The sequence below is a fragment of the Chiloscyllium plagiosum genome, unplaced genomic scaffold (genome assembly GCF_037043375.1).
Source record: "Chiloscyllium plagiosum isolate Xiang-an unplaced genomic scaffold, Cpla_swu_hap1 HiC_scaffold_27, whole genome shotgun sequence".
Taxonomy (NCBI): domain Eukaryota; kingdom Metazoa; phylum Chordata; class Chondrichthyes; order Orectolobiformes; family Hemiscylliidae; genus Chiloscyllium; species Chiloscyllium plagiosum.
Genome location: NW_028270165.1, coordinates 55,698,630 through 55,716,899, shown reverse-complemented (window position 1 = coordinate 55,716,899; position 18,270 = coordinate 55,698,630). Strand labels below are relative to the sequence as shown.

Below are 18,270 nucleotides of genomic sequence, written 5' to 3'. Positions count from 1 at the left end.
TCCCACTCTCCTCCAAGTCAAGCAGTTTGAGTTCAAGCAAAGCAATGGCTTTAAGTTTATGTTAGAAAACCTCCTCTGTGCCATGGGAACGCTTCTACCATGGGAAATTCAGGGTTACAGATTCATAATAACAGGAGGAGTAGGCCATTTAGATCAAATCCTCCAACCCTGGCAACATCGTTGTAAGTCTTTTCTGAACCCTTTCCAGTTTCACACCATCTTTCCGATAGGAAGCAGACCAAAATTACATGCAATATCCCAAAAGTGGCCAGACCAATGTTCTGTACAGTGGCAACATGAGCTCTCAATGACTTTACTCGATACTCTGAACAATAAAGCAAAGCATAACAAACGCCTACTTCACCATCCTATCTGTATGCGATTCTACTTTTAAGGAGCTATCAACCTGCACTCCAAGGTCTCTTTGTTCAGCAACACTCCCGAGGACCTTACCATTAAGTGTAAAAGACCTATTCTGATTTGCTTTTCCAAAATGCAGCACCCCACATTTATCTAAATTAACCTCAATCTGCCACTCAGCTCATTGGCCCATCTGATCAAAATCCCGTTGTAATCTGAGGTAATCTTCTTTGCATTCACTACACCTCCAATTTTGTCATCTACAAACTTGGTAACTATACCTCCAATGTTTAGATCCAAATCATTTGTATAAATGACAAAAGGTAGTGGACCCAGCACCGATCCTTATTACACACAACTGGTCACAGGCCTCCAGTTTGAAAAGCAACCCTCCATCACCACCCTCTGTCTTCTGCCTTCGAGCCAGTTCTGTATCCACGTGGCTAGTTCTCCCTGTATTCCATGAGATCATACGTCTCCCATGAGGAACCTTGTTGAATGCCTTCCTGAAGTTAATATAGATCACGTCCACCGCTCTGCCTTCATCAATCCACTTTCTTACTTAGTCATAGAGATGTAGAGCAGGGAAACAGACCCTTCGGTCCAACCCGTCCATGCCGACCTGATATCCCAACCCAATCTAGCCCCACCTGCCAGCACCCAGCACATATTCCTCCAATTCCTTCCTATTCATATGCCCATCCAAATGCTTCTTAAATGTTGCAATTGTACCAACGTCCACCACTTCCTATGGCAGCTCATTCCATACATGTACCACCCTCTGCGTGAAAAAGTTGCCCCTTAGATCCCTTTTATATCTTTCCTCTCTCATCCTAAACCTATGCCCTCTAGTCCTGGACTCCACCACCCCAGGGAAAAGACTTTGTCTATTTATCCTATCCATGCCCCTCATAATTATGTAAACCTTTATAAGGTCACCCCTCAGCCTCCGACGCTCCAGGGAAAACAACCCTAGCCTGTTCAGCCTCTCCCCATAGCTCAAATCCTCCAACCCCAGCAAGATCCTTGTAAATCTTTTCTGAATCCTTTCACGTTTCACACCATCTTTCCGATAGGAAGGAGACCAGAATTGCACGCAATATTCCAACAGTGGCCTAACCAATGTCCTGTACAGCCGCAGCATGACCTCCCAACTCCTGTACTCAATACTCTGACCAATAAAGGAAAGCATACCAAACACCTTCTTCACTATCCTATATACCTTTGACTCCACTTTCAAGGAGCTCGGAACCTGCACTCTAAGGTCTCTTTGTTCAGTAACACTCTCTATGACCGAACCATTAAGTGTATAAGTTCTGCTAAGATTTGCTTTCCCAAAATGCAGCACCTCGCATTTATCTGAATCAAACTCCTTCTTCAATCAACTCAATCAAGTTTGTGAGACATGATTTCCCACGGACAAAGCCATGCTGACTATCGCTAATCAATTCTTGCTTTTCCAAATGCATGTAAATCCTATCTCCCAGGATTCTCTCCAACAACTTGTCACCCACGGATGTTAGGCTTACTGGTCTTGCATTCCCTGTCTTTTCCTTACCACTTTCTTAAATAGTGGCACCACGTTAGCCACCCTCCAGTCCTCCGGCACCTCACCTGTGACTATCGATGATACAAATATCTCAGCAGGAGGTCCAGCAATGGTTTCCCTAGCTTCCGACAGAGTTCTAGGGTACACTTGATCAGGTCCTGGGATGTATCCACTTTTATGCATTTCAAGACCTCCTCCTCTGTAATGTGGACATTTTCCAACACGTCACCATCTATTTCCCCACAGTCTATATCTTCCATGCCCTTCTCCACGGTAAACACTGATGCAAAATATTCGTTCAGCATCTCCTCCATCTACTGCAGCTCCACACATAAGCCGCCTTGCTGATCTTTGAGGGGCCCTATTCTCTCCCTTTTTACCTTTTGTCCTTAATGTCTTTTTAAAAACAGTTTGGATTCTCCTTAACTCTATTTGCCAAACCTATCTCATGCCCCCTTTATGCCCTCATGATTTCTCTCTTAAGTATGCTCGTACTGCCTTTACACTCTTAGGATTCACTCGATCTCTTTGTCTATACCTGACATATGCTTCCTTGTTTTTCTTTACCAAAATCTCATTTTCTCCAGTCATCCAGCATTCCCTACACCTACTAGCCTTTCTTTTCACCCTAACTGGAATATTCTGTGTCTGGACTCTTGTTATCTCATATCTGAAGGCTTCCCATTTTCCAGCAACCTGCGAACATCTGCCCCCAATCAGCTTTTGAAAGATCTTGCCGAATACCTGAATCTTCCTCCAATTTGGAACTACAACCTTTAGATCTGATATATTATTTTCAATCACTATTTTAATGTTAATAGGATTGGGGTTGTTGGCCCTTATGTTTTACACCCTCTCCAGTAGGTACATCCACATTGTGAATTAGAAAATTTCCTTGTACACACTTAACAAATTCTTCTATTTGGCAGATAGGTAAATGGGCAGGAGTTATACCTTGGTTCCACTCTTCCTTCATTCCCATCAACCCTACCCCCATTCCCACCCCAATAGTCCAACGGCACTTTCCCCTGCAACTACCGAATGTGTGACACCAGCCCATTTACCTATTCCCTCCTCACTATCCAAGGGCCCAAACTTACCTTCCAGGTGAAGCGGCACTTTACCCGCACTTCCCACAACCCAGTCTACTGCATTTGCTGCTCACAATGTGGTCTCGTCTACATTGGGTGACTGCTTCACAGAACATCTACGTTCTGTCCGCAAAAAAGACCATGAGCTTCCAGTTGCCTGCCAATTCCACACCCCACCCTGTTCGCTGGCCAACATCTCTGTCTCAGGTTTGCTGTAGTGTCCCAGCGAAGCTCAGCACCAGCAGAACGAAGAGCACCGAATATTACACTTGGGGAGCATACATCCCTCTGGTCCCAATATCGAATTCAATAATTCTAGGGCCTGAAATCCATAGTGTCCTCGTCCCTTCCACACACACCAAGCCTTGTTATCACATAGTCTGTCATTACACGCTACCTATTCTTAGCCACGAACAGTCTTCATTCACCCTCCCATGCAGATCGTTATCAACTCCCTTTCCTGTCCAACAGTTCTTCCCTCGCTTTGGGCTCTGTCCTGGTCTATCATTTCCTGCGTCCGCCTTCCTCCCACAATATCTCCTGCATATAAACCGACAATTTCCCAATCACCATCAGTTCTTTTTATTGTTTCTGATATACAGCATCCACAGTTCTTTCAGCTTTTTATTGAGAGAGAGTTGGAAATTGTTTCGAGAGACAGAGGGAGAGGGGGGAGAGACAGACCAGACATGAACTGTTGATGTCCGTTGTTACACATAACGTAAAATCATTGCAGTGCGATCACTTCCTTTAATCATGAATAGAGACCCGCAACTCTCTGCGAGCTTGTGGCGCAATGGTAGCGCGTCTGACTCACGTTTTCAAAACACGTCAGGCTCAGTGTTTCAAACCAAGGAAGGAGTGCATTTACTTCTTTCCGGAAACTTTCGATCACACACGTGAAGCTTTGCTGTCAGTTTGATTTGTGAACAGTGTGTCAGGGAGGTGGTGTGCCCATTGTTTGGGTAAATGCTCAGCTCCCCGCAATGTGAGAAGTAAAACACAAACTGTTGATCACGCGATTTAAACACACAGCCGCTTTGTTTAGTTATACCGAGACTTCCACAACATAATCTAGAGATTCCCAGCTTTGTGTTTCAATCTATCAGGAGGTCCCAGCTCATCCTGTTATAGCAGAGTGACAGCGAGTTCAGATAGAAATGTTTCCCACCAACGGCCTCTCACTGGACACAGTTGAAATTATCTTTATTCAACAGGAGGAGCGGAAACTACAGTCTGACGGCCCCTCTCCAAATTAACGGTGAGCCTGAATTTTATAAACGGTGTCAGTAAAATCCAGTGGCGGACACTGATTTGGTTCAACCTTTTTTTTCCCAAGTGTAATTCACCGAGAGGATGCTGCTGTGTGAAACCGCGTGGGGAATTACTGCAGGGCCTCCTGCACATGGGACACACCGCAACTGATGTGTTTCGCCTTCACCAGTTTATTCCTATCTCGGAGAAGAGACGTTTGATGATTCGGATCATAACAGGCCGACAGAGAACAGGAGAAGAGCACTCAGACCTTCACAAGCTTCTCACCACAGCTGGGTCATCGTGGCCAGTGTATCAGTATGGGATAGTAATCTGCATCTACTGACTGGAAGCACAGCAAATTGGAGTGCTGGTGGGACTATCACACAGGAGAAAACGGCTTCGACCTATCAACTGGAGTGGCTCCCAATGCGCAACTCCGCTCAACTCAACTGAATAACTGTAAACAAATTACTCCCTGATTCAAAGGAATACTCGGTTTTGAATCTGCATTGTGGCATGTAACTTCGAGAATGATGTCAAAACACCTTCATTGCTGTGATGGAGTATCCTGGTTGGCAGAATATACCCGTTGTCAAATTTCCTACGTTCTGTTGGTCCAACTCCGATTTCACTCAGAATCACGAAATGTGTGACAGCGCAGACTGAGGCGACGCAGCCCACCTTGGCTCTGCTGGTTCAACACAATATGTAAATAAGTGTCTCATTCTGTCGCCTTCTCCCTGTAAATCTGCACATTGTTACATTGAACGTGCCCACCGAATTCCCTTTTGTGTCCATTGAATCTGCCTCTTTGTCACTGTCAGACAGCGACTTACTGACCCCACTCCCTGTGTGAAAACGGTCTTCCTAATGTAACTTTTACTTATTTTCCTGATGATTTTAAATCTCTGCCAAATCGTTCTCGATCCTTTCAGGCCTGGGAGCATTTTCACGGCATTATTTCCTCTGTCTAAAACCCTCATGACGTGGAAACTTCAATCAGACCAGCTTTCAGCCCTCTGTTCTCCAAAGAGAGCTGCCCCAAACTTTCCAATCTCCCTTCATTGCTGACATTCCTCAGGACGGTACCTGTTCAGCGCTGTCTGCAATCACTTCACTTCCCCGCTTCCTGAAGTGTCACCCTCAGAATTGAGCGTAATACAGGTAGAGGATTCATTCAGACTCGGATTGCGCGGGCGAAAAATCTGCAATACTTGTTTTCACTTTGAACAAGTGTTTCCCTTCGCCGTGTTCACTGCAATGGCAGCTCTGTGCCGTCCCTAATTCAGGCAGTCCGATCTTATTTAATTAAGCGGCTTTTTGATAAAATTCATCAGGTATTTTTGCTCAGGTCAATTTAAGGAATGATGGTTCGCCTGGGATTGGAACCCGGGAATTCTCACACGGCTGCATATGCTCGAAGACCCAAAGCTAGAATCATATCCCAGACTAACGAGCCACCAGCCATGGGTGCAGCCACCTCCGGAAGCAGCTGAGACTTGCTCAGTACGAAATACATTGTGCATTGCTCCCAGAATTGCAAGTAGGGAAGTGTTTCAAGAACATCTGCTTCTCAATCTGTCTCCCTGCTCCCAGGACGCTGCTGTTTGTCCCGTCCCCAGGATTCGGGCTGTCTCCACTGGTGGATAATTGAACCATTTCGTTTCTACTTGCAAGCTGTGCTGGTGGAAGGCAGAGCCCATTCACTCTTCTGCTCTCTCACACTATTCCGTGAGGCAGGAGAAGTCAGTTACAGTCATGCGTAGGAAATGGGCAACTTTGAACTTGTTCCAAAGGTCCTGTTAACGGAGAGATAGAAAGATGCTGTGCTGTCGGGACAGAGAGAAATGGACACCGGAGACTCTTCCCTCAGGTAAATTGATATGGGTACATTTTTGTGCAGCCTGCTTGGTGTTCAGAATTTGTCTTAACACAACAATCCTGCAGGAAGTCTTTTGTTACATCGTTGGTTTCTTTACTGCGGGCAATGGACTAAAACAGCAAGTCATGTGTTTCAACTTCACCGGTTCATTGCCATCTGAGAGCAGAGGTTTCACACGAGATCAGGACACACCGACAGAGAACAGGACAAGACAACTCAGAGCTCCACAAGGGTGCCAGCGCAACTGTGTAAATTTGACTTGTGGATCGATGTGATATATTGAGCTCAGATACCCGAAGTTTTGGGAAACAAATGACATGGCAAGGAAAAGAACAGAGCGCCGTTATACGGGAAAGCTACTAAAGACATTAAGTGAGTCGGAGAAAATGGTTTCGCTTCTGGGTTATGATCCCAGCATGCACCCGTTGTGCCATTCTCCTGCATTGCACGGTAGCTTTTCCAGAGAAGTATTCAGCTTTCCATCTGGCGTGCGACTTGCATGTTCGAGAATGACGTCAAAAGATCTTCACTGCTGTAGTGTCATGTGCTGTTGTGCAGACATGTCGCCGATGTGCAAATATAAACTCAGAGAACAATGTACACTAGAGACTCTGAGCCAGCTGAAACTTGCTCGGTGTGAAATACACTCCACATTGCTCCAAGAATTGCAAGCAGCAAAGTGTTTCCAGAACATCTGCTTGTCATGCTGTCCCCGGGGCGCTGATGTTTGTCTCATCCCCAGGAACTGGGCTATCTCCACTGGCGGATAATTAAACCAATTTGTTTCTACTTGTCCGCTTTTCTGGAGGGAGGGAAGAGTCCATTCGCTCTTCTGCTTTTTAACTTCCAATCCCTTGGGGTGAGAGGTATCACTTACACTTTGTGGGCGGCACGGTGGCACAGTGGTTAGCACTGCTGCCTCACAGCGCTAGAGACCTGGGTTAAATTCCCGCCTCAGGCGACTGACTGTGTGGAGTTTGCAGGTTCTCACCGTGTCTGCGTGGGTTTCCTCCGGGTGCTCCGGTTTCTTCCCACAGTCCAAAGATGTGCAGGTCAGGTGAATTGGCCATGCTAAATTCCCCGTAGTGTTAGGTAAGGGGTAAATATAGGGGTATGGGTGAGTTGGGCTTCGGCGGGTCAGTGTGGACTTGTTGGGCCGAAGGGCCTGTTTCCACACTGTAAGTAATCTAATGAGTGGGAAGTGAGTAACTTTGATTGTGAATTTCCTCCAAACGTCTGTTATCGGAGAGATAGAAAGATGCTGTGCTGGCGGGGCAGAGAGAAATGGACACCGAGGACTCTTCCCTCAAATAGATTCATATGAGTACATTGTTGTGCAGTCTACTTGGTGTTCAAAATTCGTCTTCACGCAGCAATCTTACAGAAAATCTTTCGCAAAGTGGGCATCGCTTTCATCGCTGCGACCGCGCAGCAGTTAACATCTGAGCCCAAGTGCCCCAGATGAAGAGAATCCGAGTGAAACCTTCACTCACTGAGAGTCATCCCCACGGCCCTGAGCTGCGGGACTGCAGGCAGTCCAACACGGAAGGGACGGTTAAATGAACCATTGTCGCTCCCACAGCCTCTCTGTCCCATAGACAGGCAGCGGGACGGCATAAACACGTACCATCGTTCTCCCGCCGACAGAGGCGGTCCAGCCCATCGTGTCCACGGCGACTCTCTGCCACTTGTCTCTTTCTGAGGTGATTCACAATCAGTGATATCTGTCCGAATACTAAGGGACTGTGTCTGAATGGTGACACAGTTACTGACATGCTGATCATGTTGTCATTCACGTACGAACCGGCGTGGCGAATTACTGCAGGGAAGGTAGGAAACCACAAGGCATGCGTTTCAGCTTTATCAGCTGACACCAGAGTGACCAGTGACAAGCATTGCCCTCCTCAACATAGGGGACAGAGAACAGGAGAATACCCCGCAGACCTCCACGAGTGTGTCATCTCAACTGTGCACATTGGGCCAGTATATCAATGTGAAATATTTACGTCGAAGTTTTTTGGGAAGCAGATGAGAAGGCGAGGTGCACAACAAGCTGCTAAAGACAACATTGAGTGAACTAGAGGGCATAGATTTAGGGTGAGAGGGGAAAGATATAAAAGAGACCTAAGCGGCAACATTTTCATGCAGAGGGTAGTGCGTGCATGGAATGAGCTGCCAGAGAAAGTGGCGGAGGCTGGTACAAATGCAACATTTAAGTGGCGTTTGGATGGATATATGAATAGGAAGGGTTTGGAGGTATATGGGCCGGGTGCTGGCAGGTGGGACTAGATTGGGGTGGGATATCTGGTCGGCATGGACGGGTTGGACCGAAGGGTCTGTTTCCATGCTGTACATCTCTATGACTCTATGAACAGCTGCTTCTCATTCTGTCTCTGAGCTGCCGTTTGCCCGTCCCCAGGAACCGGGCCCTCTCTACTGGCAGAAAATTAAACCTTTTTCTTTCTAAACTTTTCTCTGACACCGGAGTGACCAGTGACAAGCATTGCCCTCCTCAACATAGGGTACAGAGAACAGGAGAAGACCCCGCAGACCTCCACGAGTGTGTCATCTCAACTGTGCATTTTGGGCCAGTATATCAATGTGAAATATTTACGTCGAAGATTTTTGGAAAGCAGATGAGAAGGCGAGGTGCACAACAAGCTGCTAAAGACAACATTGAGTGAATAGGAAAGATGGTTTCCCTTCTGGGTTATGCTCCCATCACGCACCGGCAGACATATCGCCCACAAGCAAATATTAACTCGGTCTAAATTGCCACATTCTGTTTTTACGAACCGTGATTTCACTCAGAAGCACAATTTACCCGCTCCCTACTGAATATCCTTCCAGGCTCGAATATATCTTCCAGGTGAAGCAGCACTTCACCTGCACATTTGCCGCAACCTCGTCTCCTGCATTCGCCGCTCATAGTGTCGTGTCGCCAACCGAGCATGAAGTATAATCTGGATGACTGCTTCGCAGAACACCTCGGTTCTGCCCGCAAAAAACGGACCTGAGCTTCTGCTTACCTGCCACTTTAACACGCCACCCTGTTCCCTGGCCAAAATCTCTGTCTCAGGCTTGCAGCAGTGCTCCAGCAAAGCTCAGCTCCAGATGGAAGAACAACGCCTCATATTTCACTTCAAAACCCTACAGCCCTCCGGTCTTCAAGATCGAGTTGCACGACTTTAGGGCCTGAAATCCCCCATATCCTTGACCCCTACCACACACATACGAGCCCCTTGTTATCACATAGTCTGCTACGACACACTACTTATTGTTAGCCACGAACGCTCTCCATTAACAGTTATTCACCCTCCCACACGGATCGTTATTCATTCCTTTGTCCCTCCTATTGTTCTCTCTCTGAGCTGGCGGGAAAGAGAGCAATGTACACTGGAGACTCTGAACCAGCTGAAACTTGCTCAGTGTGAAATACATTCCACTTTGCTCCAAGAATTGCAAGCAGCAAAGAGTTTCCAGAACATCTGCTTGTCATTCACGTCGGAACCGGCGTGGCGAATTACTGCAGGGAAGGCACGAAACCACAAGGCATGCGTTTCAACTTTATCAGCTCATTGGCATCTCAGAGAAGTGGTTTTGCGGTTCAGTTCATAGGAAACCAACGAAGAACAGGAGAAGACTACTCAGACCTCCAAAAGCCGGTCACTTGAACGGTGTGAGTTTCGCCATACTATATGGTATGATACGGGGCATTCAGACAGTCAGGAAGTCTTTTGAAAGGCAAGATGCCGAACGGAGTCCCATCGCAAAGGCAAGTCGCTCAAGGAGACAGTGAACAATAGCAGAGGATGGTTTTGATCCATCGACCTCTGGGTTATGGGCCAGCACGCTCCCGCTGCGCCACTCCGCTTGTACGGGCAGCGCCGTTTTCCACAGGTCCCTTCAGCCTTTCGTCTGACGAGACTGTTGTCAAAGATCTCCACTGCTGTCGTCTTATATGGTGTTGCGCAGACGTATGGAGGCTGTGTAAATATAAACTTTTTCTAACTTCCCACATTCTGTTGGTCGAACTGTGATTTCACTCTGAATAGACGCCATGCGGCCCACCTTCGCTCTGCTGGGTCGACACAGTAAGTAAACGTGGGTCTCTATTCGTATCATTCTCTTGCCTTCTCCATGTAATTCTGCGCATTGTTACTTTAAACATGACCACCGGATTCCCGTTTGCGTCTCATGAATCTGCCTCTTTGTCAGTGTCAGTTAGGGATTTACTGATCCCAATCACTCCCTGTACGAAAGCGTTCGCCCTAATGTCACTTTTGGTTCTTTTCCTCATGACTTTAAATCTCCGCCGAATCGTTGCCGATCCTTTCAGGCGTGGGAGCATTTTGACTACATTACTTTCTCTGTCTCGACTTCGCGTAACTTGGAAAGCTTCAATGGGGCCAGATTTCAAACTTCGGTTCTCCGAAGAGAGCTGTCCCAAATTTCCAATCCACCCTCATCGCTGACATCCCTCAAACACCGCAACACTCACGTCAACCTATTCAACGCTATCTCCAATCATTACACTTCGCTGCTTTCTGTCCCATTGGTTCTCCAGGGAGCCCAACCTCGTTTAACGAACGTACTTTTTGAGAAAATGGAAGAGGCACTTTTGCACAAGGCATAAAACGCGGGCTCGTCCGCGATTTGAACCCGGGACCTCTCGCAAATCTGCGTCGACGAAGACCCAAAGCGAGAATCATACCCCTAGACCAACGAGCCAGACATCAAGCGCGCTTCCACCCCACCCCCGCTCTACCTCTTGAACCAGCTGAGTCTTGCTCAGAGTGAAGTATAGTTGACATTGAACAGGCTGGGGCTGTTTTCTCTGCAACGTCGGAGGCTGAAGGGTGACTTTATGGAGGTTTACAAAATTATGAGGGGCATGGATAGGATAAATAGGCAAAGTCTTTTCCCTGGGGTCGGGGAATCAAGAACTAGAGGGCATAGATTTAGGGTGAGAGGGGAAAGATATAAAAGAGACCTAAGCGGCAACATTTTCACGCAGAGGGCAGTGCGTGCATGGAATGAGCTGCCAGAGAAAGTGGCGGAGGCTGGTACAAATGCAACATTTAAGTGGCGTTTGGATGGATATATGAATAGGAAGGGTTTGGAGGTATATGGGCCGGGTGCTGGCAGGTGGGACTAGATTGGGGTGGGATATCTGGTCGGCATGGACGGGTTGGACCGAAGGGTCTGTTTCCATGCTGTACATCTCTATGACTCTATGAACAGCTGCTTCTCATTCTGTCTCTGAGCTGCCGTTTGCCCGTCCCCAGGAACAGGGCCCTCTCTACTGGCAGAAAATTAAACCGTTTTCTTTCTAAACTTTTCTCTGACACCGGAGTGACAAGCATTACCCTCCTCAACATAGGGTACAGAGAACAGGAGAAGACCCCGCAGTCCTCCACGAGTGTGTCATCTCAACTGTGCATTTTGGGCCAGTATATCAATGTGAAATATTTACGTCGAAGATTTTTGGAAAGCAGATGAGAAGGCGAGGTGCACAACAAGCTGCTAAAGACAACATTGAGTGAATAGGAAAGATGGTTTCCCTTCTGGGTTATGCTCCCATCACGCACCGGCAGACATATCGCCCACAAGCAAATATTAACTCGGTCTAAATTGCCACATTCTGTTTTTACGAACCGTGATTTCACTCAGAAGCACAATTTACCTGCTCCCTCCTGAATATCCTTCCAGGCTCGAACATATCTTCCAGGTGAAGCAGCACTTCACCTGCACATTTGCCGCAACCTAGTCTACTGCATTCGCTTATCATAGTGTCGTTTCCCCAACAGAGCATGAAGTATAAACTGGGTGACTGCTTCGCAGAACATCTCGGTTCTGCCCGCAAATAGAGGCCCTGAGATTCTGCTTTCCTGCCACTTTAACACGCCACCCTGTTCCCTGGCCAAAATCTCTGTCTCAGGCTTGCAGCAGTGCTCCAGCAAAGCTCAGCTCCAGATGGAAGAACAACGCCTCATATTCCACTTCAAAACCCTACAGCCCTCCGGTCTTCAAGATCGAGTTGCACGACTTTAGGTCCTGAAATCCCCCATATCCTTGACCCCTACCACACACATACGAGCCCCTTGTTATCACATAGTCTGCTACGACACACTACTTATTGTTAGCCACGAACGCTCTCCATTAACAGTTATTCACCCTCCCACACGGATCGTTGTTCACTCCTTTGTCCCTCCTATTGTTCTCTCTCTGAGCTGGCGGGAAAGAGAGCAATGTACACAGGAGACTCTGAGCCAGCTGAAACTTGCTCAGTGTGAAATACATTCCACTTTGCTCCAAGAATTGCAAGCAGCAAAGAGTTTCCAGAACATCTGCTTGTCATTCACGTCGGAACCGGCGTGGCGAATTACTGCAGGGAAGGCACGAAACCACAAGGCATGCGTTTCAACTTTATCAGTTCATTGGCATCTCAGAGAAATGGTTTTGCGGTTCAGTTCATAGGAAACCAACGAAGAACAGGAGAAGACGACTCAGACCTCCAAAAGCCGGTCACTTGAACGGTGTGAGTTTCGCCAAACGATATGGTATGATACGGGGCATTCAGACAGTCAGGGAGTCTTTTGAAAGGCAAGATGCCGAACGGAGTCCCATCGCAATGGAAAGTCGCTCAAGAAGACACTGAACAATAGCAGAGGATGGTTTCGATCCATCGACCTCTGGGTTATGGGCCCAGCACGCTCCCGCTGCGCCACTCTGCTCTTACGCACGGCGCCGTTTTCCACAGGTGCCTTTAGCCTTTCGTCTGACGAGACTGTTGTCAAAGATCTCCACTGCTGTCGTCTTATATGGTGTTGCGCAGACGTATGGAGGCTGTGTAAATATAAACTTTTTCTAACTTCCCACATTCTGTTGGTCGAACTGTGATTTCACTCTGAATAGACGCCATGCGGCCCACCTTCGCTCTGCTGGGTCGACACAGTAAGTAAACGTGGGTCTCTATTCGTATCATTCTCTTGCCTTCTCCATGTAATTCTGCACATTGTTACTTTAAACATGACCACCGGATTCCCGTTTGCGTCTCATGAATCTGCCTCTTTGTCAGTGTCAGTTAGGAATTTACTGACCCCAACCACTCCCTGTACGAAAGCGTTCTCCCTGATGTCACTTTTGGTTCTTTTCCTCATGACTTTAAATCTCCGCCGAATCGTTGCCGATCCTTTCAGGCGTGGGAGCATTTTGACTACATTACTTTCTCTGTCTCGACTTCGCGTAACTTGGAAAGCTTCAATCGGGCCAGATTTCAAACTTCTGTTCTCCGAAGAGAGCTGTCCCAAATTTCCAACCCACCCTCATCGCTGACATCCCTCAAACACCGCAACACTCACGTCAACCTATTCAACGCTATCTCCAATCATTTCACTTCGCTGCTTTCTGTCCCATTGGTACGCCAGGGAGCCCAACCTCGTTTAACGAAGGTGCTTTTTGAGAAAATGGAAGAGGCACTTTTGCACAAGTCATAAAACGTGGGCTCGTCCGGGATTTGAACCCGGGATCTCTCGCAAATCTGCGTCGACGAAGACCCAAAGCGAGAATCATACCCCTAGACCAACGAGCCAGACAGCAAGCGAGCTCCCGCCCCACCCCCCGCTCTACCTCTTGAACCAGCTGAAACTTGCTCAGAGTGAAGTATAGTTGACATTGAACAGGCTGGGGCTGTTTTCTCTGCAACGTCGGAGGCTGAAGGGTGACTTTATGGAGGTTTACAAAATTATGAGGGGCATGGATAGGATAAATAGGCAAAGTCTTTTCCCTGGGGTCGGGGAGTCAAGAACTAGAGGGCATAGATTTAGGGTGAGAGGGGAAAGATATAAAAGAGACCTAAGCGGCAACATTTTCACGCAGAGGGTAGTGCGTGCATGGAATGAGCTGCCAGAGAAAGTGGCTGAGGCTGGTACAATTGCAACATTTAAGTGGCGTTTGGATGGATATATGAATAGGAAGGGTTTGGAGGTATATGGGCCGGGTGCTGGCAGGTGGGACTAGATTGGGGTGGGATATCTGGTCGGCATGGACGGGTTTGGACCGAAGGGTCTGTTTCCATGCTGTACATCTCTATGACTCTATGAACAGCTGCTTCTCATTCTGTCTCTGAGCTGCCGTTTGCCCGTCCCCAGGAACAGGGCCCTCTCTACTGGCAGAAAATTAAACCGTTTTCTTTCTAAACTTTTCTCTGACACCGGAGTGACCAGTGACAAGCATTACCCTCCTCAACACAGGGTACAGAGAACAAGAGAAGACCCCGCAGACCTCCACGAGTGTGTCATCTCAACTGTGCATTTTGGGCCAGTATATCAATGTGAAATATTTACGTCGAAGATTTTTGGGAAGCAGATGAGAAGGCGAGGTGCACAACAAGCTGCTAAAGACAACATTGAGTGAATAGGAAAGATGGTTTCCCTTCTGGGTTATGCTCCCATCACGCACCGGCAGACATATCGCCCACAAGCAAATATTAACTCTGTCTAAATTGTCACATTCTGTTTTTACGAACCGTGATTTCACTCAGAAGCACAATTTACCTGCTCCCTCCTGAATATCCTTCCAGGCTCGAACATATCTTCCAGGTGAAGCAGCACTTCACCTGCACATTTGCCGCAACCTAGTCTCCTGCATTCGCCGCTCATAGTGTCGTGTCCCCAACCGAGCATGAAGTATAATCTGGATGACTGCTTCGCAGAACACCTCGGTTCTGCCCGCAAAAAACGGACCTGAGCTTCTGCTTTCCTGCCACTTTAACACGCCACCCTGTTCCCTGGCCAAAATCTCTGTCTCAGGCTTGCAGCAGTGCTCCAGCAAAGCTCAGCTCCAGATGGAAGAACAACGCCTCATATTCCACTTCAAAACCCTACAGCCCTCCGGTCTTCAAGATCGAGTTGCACGACTTTAGGGCCTGAAATCCCCCATATCCTTGACCCCTACCACACACATACGAGCCCCTTGTTATCACATAGTCTGCTACGACACACTACTTATTGTTAGCCACGAACGCTCTCCATTAACAGTTATTCACCCTCCCACACGGATCGTTGTTCACTCCTTTGTCCCTCCTATTGTTCTCTTCTGAGCTGGCGGGAAAGAGAGCAATGTACACTGGAGACTCTGAGCCAGCTGAAACTTGCTCAGTGTGAAATACATTCCACTTTGCTCCAAGAATTGCAAGCAGCAAAGAGTTTCCAGAACATCTGCTTGTCATTCACGTCGGAACCGGCGTGGCGAATTACTGCAGGGAAGGCACGAAACCACAAGGCATGCGTTTCAACTTTATCAGTTCATTGGCATCTCAGAGAAATGGTTTTGCGGTTCAGTTCATAGGAAACCAACGAAGAACAGGAGAAGACTACTCAGACCTCCAAAAGCCGGTCACTTGAACGGTGTGAGTTTCGCCAAACGATATGGTATGATAGGGGCCATTCAGACAGTCTTTTGAAAGGCAAGATGCCGAACGGAGTCCCATCGCAATGGAAAGTCGCTCAAGGAGACACTGAACAATAGCAGAGGATGGTTTCGATCTATCGACCTCTGGGTTATGAGCCCAGCACGCTCCCGCTGCGCCACTCTGCTCTTACGCACGGCGCCGTTTTCCACAGGTCCCTTTAGCCTTTCGTCTGACGAGACTGTTGTCAAAGATCTCCATTGCTGTCGTCTTATATGGTGTTGCGCAGACGTATGGAGGCTGTGTAAATATAAACTTTTTCTAACTTCCCACATTCTGTTGGTCGAACTGTGATTTCACTCTGAATAGACGCCATGCGGCCCACCTTCGCTCTGCTGGGTCGACACAGTAAGTAAACGTGGGTCTCTATTCGTATCATTCTCTTGCCTTCTCCATGTAATTCTGCACATTGTTACTTTAAACATGACCACCGGATTCCCGTTTGCGTCTCATGAATCTGCCTCTTTGTCAGTGTCAGTTAGGAATTTACTGACCCCAACCACTCCCTGTACGAAAGCGTTCTCCCTGATGTCACTTTTGGTTCTTTTCCTCATGACTTTAAATCTCCGCCGAATCGTTGCCGATCCTTTCAGGCGTGGGAGCATTTTGACTACATTACTTTCTCTGTCTCGACTTCGCGTAACTTGGAAAGCTTCAATCGGGCCAGATTTCAAACTTCTGTTCTCCGAAGAGAGCTGTCCCAAATTTCCAACCCACCCTCATCGCTGACATCCCTCAAACACCGCAACACTCACGTCAACCTATTCAACGCTATCTCCAATCATTTCACTTCGCTGCTTTCTGTCCCATTGGTACGCCAGGGAGCCCAACCTCGTTTAACGAAGGTGCTTTTTGAGAAAATGGAAGAGGCACTTTTGCACAAGTCATGAAACGCGGGCTCGTCCGGGATCTCTTGCAAATCTGCGTCGACGAAAACCCAAAGCGAGAATCATACCCCTAGACCAACGAGCCAGACAGCAAGACACCCCCACGCTACCTCTTAAACCAGCTGAGTCTTGCTCAGAGTGAAGTATTGTTGACATTGAACAGACTGGGGCTGTTTTCTCTGCAACGTCGGAGGCTGAAGGGTGACTTTATGGAGGTTTACAAAATTATGAGGGGCATGGATATGATAAATAGGCAAAGTCTTTTCCCTGGGGTCGGGGAGTCAAGAACTAGAGGGCATAGATTTAGGGTGAGAGGGAAAAGATATAAAAGAGACCTAAGGGGCAACATTTTCACGCAGAGGGTGGTGCGTGCATGGAATGAGCTGCCAGAGAAAGTGGCGGAGGCTGGTACAATTGCAACATTTAAGAGGCGTTTGGTTGGATATATGAATAGGAAGGGTTTGGAGGGATATGGGCCGGGTGCTGGCAGGTGGGACTAGATTGGGGTGGGATATCTGGTCGGCATGGACGGGTTTGGACCGAAGGGTCTGTTTCCATGCTGTACATCTCTATGACTCTATGAACAGCTGCTTCTCATTCTGTCTCTCAGCTGCCGTTTGCCCGTCCCCAGGAACAGGGCCCTCTCTACTGGCAGAAAATTAAACCGTTTTCTTTCTAAACTTTTCTCTGACACCGGAGTGACCAGTGACAAGCATTGCCCTCCTCAACATAGGGTACAGAGAACAGGAGAAGACCCCGCAGACCTCCACGAGAGTGTCATCTAAACTGTGCATACTGGGCCTGTATATCAACGTGAAATATTTATGTCGAAGTTTTTTGGGAAGCAGATGAGAAGGCGAGGTGCACAACCGTGCGCCGTTATACGGGAATGCTGCTAAAGACGACATTGAGTGAATAGGAAAGATGGTTTCCCTTCTGGGTTATGCTCCCATCACGCACCGGCAGACATATCGCCGACAAGCAAATATTAACTCTGTCTAACTTGCCACATTCTGTTTTTACGAACCGTGATTTCACTCAGAAGTACAATTTACCCGCTCCCTCCTGAATATCCTTCCATACTCGAACATACCTTCCAGGTGAAGCAGCACTTAACCTGCACATTTGCCGCAACCTCGTCTACAGCATTCGCTCGTCCTCGTGACTTTAACGCTCTGCCGAATCACTACAGATCCTTTCAGGCATGGGAGCATTTTCACAGCATTATTTCCTGTTTCTAGGCCACTACTGACTTGGAAAACTTCGGTTCTCCGAGGAGAGCTGGCCCAATATTTCAATCTACCTTTATTGCTGACATTTCTCAAACACCACACCACTCACGTCAACCTGTTCAACGCGATCTCCAACCATTTCACTTCCCTGTTTTCTCAGTCATTCGTACTCCAGGCAGCCTAACCTCGTTTCACGAAGATGCTTTTTGAGAAAATTAATGGGGCATTTTTGCACAAATGAAGTGAAGAGACGCAGCCTCGTCTGGGATTTGAATCCAGGACCGCGCACAAGTCTGAACAGTTAAAGACTCTACTTGAGAATCATGTCCCGAGACCAACAAGCCAAACAGCGGATATTCCCCAACCTACCACACATCTCTTGAGCCAGCTGAGACTTGCTTAGTGTGAAATACATTTGACATTGCTCTAAGAATTGTAAGTGACGAAGAGTTTCCAGAGCAGCTGCTTCTAATCTGTCTCCCTGCTGCTGTTTGTCCCGTCCCCAGGAACCGGGCTCCCTCCACTGTTTCAAAACTTCTC

The 18,270-nt window shown here is 47.7% G+C and overlaps 1 protein-coding gene and 1 non-coding gene across 2 annotated transcripts in view; one reads left to right on the top strand and one right to left on the bottom strand.

Moving 5' to 3' along the window:
- LOC148144182 (uncharacterized) overlaps nucleotides 1-18,270 on the top strand; it is a gene marked incomplete at its 5' end in the record, with an annotated part of 303,554 nt that overhangs the window by 124,704 nt on the left and 160,580 nt on the right. The window lies entirely within an intron of this gene.
- Nucleotides 13,644-13,733, bottom strand: trnap-ugg (transfer RNA proline (anticodon UGG)). The gene is given in 2 exon segments: nucleotides 13,644-13,679; nucleotides 13,698-13,733. It is a non-coding gene; the product is annotated as a tRNA-Pro (tRNA).